An 8,751-nucleotide genomic window follows, 5' to 3' on the forward strand; every position below is an offset into this window, starting at 1 on the left:
GGTTTTATTGCAGGGATTATGCAGGGATTTTAAACTAAAAGACTGTTTTAAAACCTTGCATCCAAGAGAGGAGGGCTTCACCTGGTTCAGTAGTGACGGTTCCAGAGCCTCTCGCATCGACTATATTTTTACCAGAGACTGCCCGCCAACCGATGCTAGATTAACCCCTGTTTTCTTCTCAGATCACGCTATGCTATCCTGCACCCTTTCACTCTCTTCAGGTGTGACTAAAGGTAGTGGTCTGTGGAAACTGAATTGCTCCCTGCTAGAAGATAAGGATTTAGCCAGCCAGTACAGGGAGCAATTCAGTCAATGGCAGACCCTCCAAGACCTGTACGAAACACATGCACTTTGGTGGGAAATGGTGAAGGGAAAGACACAGACTTTTTTTAAAAAGGCAGGGAAAAACAAAAAAAACAAGGAAAATAGATGCATGGTGGGGCTGCAGAAAAGACTACAACGGTATTTTAAATTAACACAACAAGGTTTTGATTTTAACCAAGAAATTAGATTAGTTAAAAACCAAATGTTGATTTTATCGGAAATCACAAGCAAAGGAATTATAGTCAGAAGCAAAGAACGACACATGGAAGAAGGAGAAAAATGCACTAGATACTTTTTTAAGAAAATCATTAACAGTGGGGAGGGTATTTTTAAACTCAAAAAAACAAATGGGGAACAAACCAATAGTGACAAAGAAATAATGGAGGAAATAGAAGGTTTTTATAGAGATCTGTACAGCGAAAAACAAACAGAAAATGAAGCAAAAAACAACATCATAAGCAACATAGATTTAAAGATAGGTGAAAGTGCATTTTTAACCCGTGATTTTAACCTTTTGGAACTTCACAAATGTTTGTCGAGTTTTAAGGGGGGAAAGTCGCCGGGGGAAGATGGGCTTCCACTTGAATTTTATCTGACCTTCTGGGACATTTTAGCACCTGACCTACTGACGGTTTTTACCGACTTCCAAAGACTAGACCGACTACCAGACAGTTTTAGATCAGGGATAGTAAAACTACTTTACAAAAAGGAGGACAAGACTGACCTGAAGAACTGGCGACCAATAACCCTTTTAAACGTTGACTGTAAACTTTTTAGCAAACTTTTAGCAAACAGAATGTCCGTGGTTTTAGGGGAGGTAATCCACCCGGATCAAACCTGTGGCATATCGGGGAGGAAGATCACCGACAGCCTCGTACTGATTAGAGACACCATCTGTTATGCGAGAGACAGAAACATCAGACTAGTAGTCCTAAATTTAGATTTTGAAAAAGCATTTGATCGGGTCTCGCACCAGTACCTATTCCAGGTACTGCAAAAAATGGGTTTCCCAGAGAGGTATATAGAGTGGGTGGGATTGCTGTATAGGGACATCACCAGCAAATTTCTTGTTAACGGGCAACTCACAAAAGCAGTAGATTTGCACTGCGGGGTCCGTCAGGGTTGTCCGTTATCTGCCCTCCTCTATGTGGCATGCATAGAACCACTGGCCCAGGTCTTGAGAAGGGACCAAGGGATTAAAGGGGTGGCCATACCGGGCAGTGGGGGACTTTTTAGCAAATGTGTTTTATATATGGACGATGTTAACATTTTATGCACTGACCTTTTATCAGTAAACAGAGCACTGGACTTGACCGACCGCTACGGACTGGCCTCTGGGTCCAAACTCAACAGAGGGAAGACCCAAGCCCTTTTTTATGGACCATGGACGGCGACTGAGATGACCGGACTCCCCCTGACTGTGAAACAGACCGACATAAAGATACTCGGGGTCAAATTCAACAGGGAGGGGGAGGGGACCGAAAATTTGCCGGACGTGATAGGGAAAGTAAGGCAGAGACTGGGATACTGGGGACTTAGAGGACTGACAATAGAAGGAAAGGTTTTAATCATCAAAGCAGTGATTTTACCTTTGCTTTTATTGATAAGCTCTGTTTTTATTCCACCACACCGAGTGCGTTTAGAACTGGAGCGAGCAGTTTTTTATTTCCTGTGGGGGTCCAAGTGGGAGAGACTGAAGAGAACAGAAATGACGAAAACAAAAGAAAAAGGGGGTAAAGGAGTCCCGGACCTCCACCTGTTTTTAGGAAGCAGATATACTGCTCTTCACATTAAACTTGCAATGGGCCCATCCAGAGAAAACAAAACAACAGCAATGGCACGATTCTGGATGGGGTCCTATCTGAAAAGATTCCCGTTTTATATATCAGATCTTAGAACACCAGTATCATTTAACTTGTCACAATTTTACGCTTTTATTAAGAAGTTTTTAAAAAAATTTAACCTTGAAAACGAGGAACTGAATGTTTTAACAAACCATCGTTTTATAATCACGGAAGTGCAGGAGCGGGAACCAGTGAGTCCGGTGCGCGGGCTAGCATACGGCGAGGCCACAACGGTCTGGCACAATGTGAACCATCCTGCCCTCTCCAACAGACTCCGGGACCTGTCATGGATGGCAGCTCACGAGATCCTCCCAGTCAGAGCCGTCATGCACTCCCGGGGGATGGCTGCATCCCCAACCTGCCCACGGCCAGGTTGTGGCGCACCTGAGTCGGTGAGGCACCTGTTCTGGGAGTGCAGCGCTGCTGGAGACCAGTGGGCAACGGCCGGCTCCCTGCAATTCCCGTACTTACCAGCAGGGGAGGCCCTGACAGCCCAAATGGTGCTGTATGGGGTGAGCCAAGAGAGTCAGCTACCACAAGACTTTCCAAAGCAATGGCTCACCCTAGCCGCCATAAAAGACGCCATATGGGCCTCCAGAAACCTGCTGGTAAGAAAGCACATGCAGATCCCCCCCGTGGCTGTGATCCGAATGGCTGCAGCAACGGTCCAAGTGGCCGGTGCTGCAGGCGGCAGGCCTAGGACACGGCCACAAAGAAGAATCGCCTCTGTGCCCATTCGGATGAGGGAGTCGGAGCCACACGCGGAAAGGTCGAGGCAGCGGCGGCCTGGCTCTCCGGGAGAGGCAGGTGGGAAGGAGCAGAGAGGGGAGGAGATCCTCTGAGCCACAGGTTCCGAGAGACCAATGCTGTTGAAGAGAGAGCAGGATGGGTTTTTTTACTTTTTAATTGGGCTTCCTCCCGTCCCTGCACAGCTGTTTTTTAATCATGTTTTTTAAGCATCACAATGATTTTATAAAACAACAATGTATCCATGTATTTAATTATATTTATTAACCTTTTTTTTACTCACAATGAAGATGGTTTAAACTTGTTGTTTAATTAAAATGTCTTTTAAATTGTGTATGCTTTTAAAACACTGACCTGTAAATTGTGATATGAAAGTTAAATGAAAGAACTGGTGTCAATAAATATTTTCAAAAAAAAAAAAAAAAAATCTGTTCTTATCAGTTTAATATCTGATACGTCCCCTACCCGGGGACCATATATTAAATTGATTTTTGGAACTGGGAGATGGAAAAGGGGCTTGCTCCGTCCACTCCACGCATCGACCTGGTATTGCAGTACCTCCAGGAACGGTGCACCCCCTAACGCTGTCAATTAAAAATTGAGCTTTTTTATAGTGTATGTATTGTAACATATATTTTGTATGTGTTTCTCAAGGATTGTATGTAGCTATGCGGTCATATTTAAGCCCAAAATTCGTTTTACACTATTATAACTTGGATTTGACAAATGTCAATGTCCAGAGAATTATAACGCATTTTGAAATCAAATCCTATACTTAGCTGTAAATTCAAACCTCATTTGTTTATTATAAGCCGGTGTTCAATTAATTGTTTATTTTCTACCTGTCTGCAAGGTTGAAGATCCCTGGAATTGTTCTCTGCTGAGAATTACTTTGTAAACAAAATCTATTTGTGTATCACACTACACACCAGCAGGTGGCGCTGTTGAGTCAGTTTAAGGCCGCCAGGACGATCTTTTTTTCTCCCCAAAATCTTTATTTGATGCCGGCCAACCGTGAGTGGATTCTATGGAAAGCCAAGAAGGCCACTAACTGGCCCTAGAATGGCGCGGTAAAATATGAAGGTATTATTGTAGCAAAAGTCTTTAGCACCTGTAACTGCAGAATTTGAATGCGTACACTAAAGTCACAGTAAATTTGAAGTCGTATATATTTATTTTGCATGTGTACTCTAAAGTCACAAATGTGTAACAGTACATTTGTAGTCGTAAAAAATAAATAATATATTTTCGCTTCTCGGCCTTTTGGCTAAGACAGTGATCCCCTCCGTTGTCTGTCTATATATTGCCTATTTCGTGGCAATTATATAGCAGGCTAGGAGGATATTGCACCATCTTTTTGGTAAGTTGGGGTCAAATACCAGTTGCTGATACCCTCTACCAAGAAGACCATTGTCCAGTTTGTTTAAACAATAAGGTGGTGGATTTTATTGTTGCCTGTATTACCTTGTTTACTCAGTGTTTTATTGCTTTTAACATCTTAAAATTTTAAGAGTGTGATGTCTCCATCATGTCGGTTATCCCTTCCGGCATGAGGAGGCACCACAGTGTACGTTTTAAATTTAAGTCAATAAATGGAATTTTAATTCAGATGTCCCGGCTTGATTTTTCAAGGAAGCACATCCAAGGAATCCTGAAGTTTAAGGGATTCACACATGTATCTCACACATGTAAGTTTAAGTAAGTTACATGTGTGACCATCAATGTTTTTTGTTTTTTTTTAAACAAACACACATTGAGGAAAAAATAAAAATAAAATGAAAAACAAGACAGTATTAACAATAGTACTAATAATAAATGAAAACAAAACAGAAAACCCACCCTATATCCCACCCCAAGCTGGTTCACCTTTCTCCATCAATGTATCCAATAAATTGCACCTGTGCATTGACACTGTTGCAACAGTACAGCAGAAAAAATAATAATAATAATAAATATACAAATATATATATATACATAAACAGTAGTCTATCTAAGAGGTAGGGGTCATGGCCACATTATCAAAATATGAGAGGAGAGGCTGCCATGTAGTGTAGAATTTCCCACTCGACCCTCTAAGCGAAAATTTGATCTTTTCTAGCTTAAGGAATGACGTTAAATCAGTCTCCCAGGATTTATCTGACGGGGGTTTTGGTGACTTCCAGTGTAGAAGGATACATCTGCGGGCAATCAGAGAGGCAAATGCTAAAACATTTAGCTTCCGTTTGCTAAACTCAGAGTAGTTAAGAGGGACACCGAAGATAGCAATGAGTGGACAGGGAGTGATATCTATATCTAGAACCTTAGATATAATCTTGAAAAAGTTCTTCCAGAATCCCGTTAGCTTAGAACACAGCCAGAATGTATGGGCTAGGTCAGACGGGACAAAGGCACATCTATTACAGGCATCGCTGGTGCCAGGGAAAAACTTTGCTAATTTGACCTTACTGAAATGTATTCTGTGTAGTACTTTGTACTGTATTAAGTTAAGACGGGCGCAGGATGAGGAATAGTTCACTTGTAACTTTGCCCTGACCCACCAGGAGTCTTCAAATTGGATCCCTAACTCATTTTCCCATTCCTGTCTAATTTTGACGAGCGGAGAGGGGTTTGATTGAAGGATACACGTGTACAACTTGGATAACCTCCCCTTCAGGCTTTCAGGCCTATCAAGAACTGTTGGTAAGTCCGCAGGCAGAAATGGGAACGTGCTGCAATGGTCTTTAACAAAACTGCGTAGCTGAAGATAGCGGAAGAAGCTGCTTTGGGTCAATCCATGCTTATCTGACAGACTCTTAAAGTCAACAAATGTTCCATCTACAAACAGATCTCGGAATGATGCGATACCTTTCCTCTTCCAAAGTGTAAATGCAGAATCAAGTTTGGAAGGTAAGAAAGTATGATTATAGCAAAGTGGACCAAGGAGGACGAAATTATTTAGTTTGAAGTGTTTGCGGAACTGTGTCCATATTTTCAAGGTTGACAGGATTACAGGGTTTGAAGTAAAATTTGTGGCTGAGAATGGCAAAGGGGAGCACGTCAGAGCCACAAGTGAGGAGGTGCGGCAGGAGAGGGATTCCATTCTGCATCTAACTCACTCTCATACCACCAGCTGAGTATTTTTTGTATATTTGCTGCCCAGTAGTAAAACATGAAATTAGGCAGGCCCAGGCCACCCTCTTGTCTTGCTGCTTGCAGAGCACTTCTATTAATCCTGGCAGTCTTGCCTGCCCACAAGAATGGGAGGATGATTTGGTCAAGCTCCCTGAAAAAAGACTTTGTCAGGAAGAGAGGCAGACACTGGAAAAGGAACAAAAACCTGGGTAAGACATTCATTTTTATAGTTTGTACTCCACCCGCTAATGACAACGGCAACGTGGACCATCTCTGTAGGTCGGCTTTTATCTTAGTCAATAGTTTGCCAATGTTATTCTTATGCAACCCTTGGAATGAATTAGTAATGTTAATCCCTAGATATTGAAAATTTTCCGTTGCAATAGTGAAGGGTATTTGTGACACAGGTATTTGTCCCTGTGTCAGTGTTGTGGCTTAAAAGTTTAGTGGGAAACACAGTTTTTTGGAGATTGACTTTGTAGCCTGAAAATTTACCGAATTCCTCTAGCATCTGTATTATTTTATTAGCACAAGTGGCGGGATCTGTTATATATATTAGTAAATCGTCCGCATACAGGGAAACACGATGTTCAATATTCCCCCGTCTGATACCGCGCAGATATGCTGTCGTTCTCAGCAGAATGGCTAACGGTTCGATAGCAAGGGCGAACAGCAGAGGTGACAGTGGACACCCTTGGCGGGTTCCGCGGGACAGGGGAAAGTACGTTGAGTACTGCCTATTTGTGTTAACACGGGCAAGGGGCGATGAATAAAGCAGGCGTATCCATGTTATGAACGTCCTCCCAAACCCAAATTTTTCCAGCACCTTAAACAAGTACCCCCATTCCACCCTGTCAAAGGCCTTCTCCGCATCCAATGAGAGCACCATTTCGGGCTTCCCCTCACTGGACGGGGCAGAGACAATGTTTAATAGACGTCTTATATTTGATGACAGCTGACGTCCTCTGATAAAGCCAGTTTGATCCTCAGAGATTATTGAGGGGAGAGATGTTTCCAATCTTCTCGCAAATGTTTTTGCTAGTATTTTAACATCAACATTTAGGAGTGATATAGGCCGATAGGAACTGCACTCTGCAGGATTCTTGTCCTTTTTAAGGATAACTGAAATAGAAGCCTCAGTCAAGGTTTTTGGCATTGTTCCTGTAGACAGGGAATGATTATACATATCTAGTAATAGAGGGGCTAAGAGAGTGGAGAATTTTTTATAAAATTCGGGCGGCAGCCCATCAGGCCCCGGTGTTTTCCCATTGTTCATTTCCTTAATACTTTCACATATTTCCCTTAAGGTTATTGGTCGATCTAGTGACAACTGCGTTACAATATCAACAGTTGGTATGTCTATGTTATCCAAATATTCGTCCATGTTTGAGTCTATAGGAGGGGGTTCAGAAGTATAAAGTTTAGAATAGTATGCTTTAAAGGCTGCATTGATCTGCACGGGACACGTTGTAAGACCAACCGGCTGACCAATAATTTGAGTGATGTGTCATGATGTCGCTTGGTGTTTGAGCTGGAGGGCCAGCAGTCGGCTTGCTTTGTCGCCATATTCATACAACATCCCTTTAGATCTCATTATATTTCTTTCTGAATTCCCTGTAGAGGTGAGATCAAACTCTGTTTGGAGATTAACCCTTTGCTGATGCAGCTCTGGAGTAGGCTTTATTGCATATTGCTTATCAACCTCAGATATTTTACCGGTTATGTCTGTTTGTGTCTTTCTGCTTTGCTTATTAGAGTAAGAAGAGTATGAGATGATTTGTCCTCTGATGGTGGCCTTTAGGGTTTCCCAAAGCAATGAGGAGTTAACTTCTTCTGAGTTATTAAAACACAAAAAGTCTTCAATAGCCTGCGTTATAGTAGAACAGAACACATCATTGGACAGTAGCGACGTATTGAGCCTCCATTGCGGGGTCCCCACTGATGGAGAATCAAATCTGAAATCTATTAACACAGGGGAGTGGTCTGATATGACTATTGCCGGATATTCAATGGAATGAATAGATGGTAATAATTCTTTATCGATACAAAAATAATCTATCCTTGAGTAGGAATGATGTACATGCGAGTAGAATGAGTAGGCTCTGGTGTCATCATGTAGGAGTCTCCAGGGGTCACCACTTCCATAATCCTCCATGAACGACTGTAGCGTTAATGCCATTTTCGACAGTTTGGTCACTCTGGGGCTTGAGCGATCCAGCGAGTGTCCATTACACAGTTTAGGTCCCCTCCAAAAATTAAACGATGTGTATCCATATTCGGAATAGCGGATAAAAGCGTAGCCATGAATTCAGAGTCATCAAAGTTAGGAGCATACACGCAGACTAGTGTAACGGGTAAATGGAATAGTCTGCCCGTAACAATGATGAAGCGCCCATTGCGATCAGGCACTATACCCTCTGATATAAACTGAATTTTTTTAGAAATTAAAATGGCAGCCCCTCTGGCTTTCGAGTCAAATGATGAATGAAATACTTGTCCTACCCACGGGCGCCTAAGCCTTGTATGATCACTTATCTTGAGATGGGTCTCCTGAAGGAAGACAATGTCAGCCCTATGTAGTTTGAGATGTTGAAAAACCTTTGCCCTCTTAACAGGACCATTTAAACCTCTCACATTCCATGAAATTAATTTGACCTGTAGCTTATCCTTCCCACCTTGACCATCTATTCCAATCATGTAGGTATACTAATATGTACATAACTGA

The 8,751-nt window shown here is 42.3% G+C and overlaps 1 non-coding gene across 1 annotated transcript; it reads left to right on the plus strand.

The window, feature by feature from the left end:
• Positions 1-3,312: 3,312 nt before the first annotated feature.
• LOC115533756 (U2 spliceosomal RNA) lies at positions 3,313-3,495 on the plus strand. Its single transcript, XR_003974247.1, has one exon. It is a non-coding gene; the product is annotated as a U2 spliceosomal RNA (small nuclear RNA).
• Positions 3,496-8,751: the final 5,256 nt, after the last annotated feature.

Source organism: Gadus morhua, chromosome 20 (genome assembly GCF_902167405.1).
Source record: "Gadus morhua chromosome 20, gadMor3.0, whole genome shotgun sequence".
NCBI classification, from domain to species: domain Eukaryota; kingdom Metazoa; phylum Chordata; class Actinopteri; order Gadiformes; family Gadidae; genus Gadus; species Gadus morhua.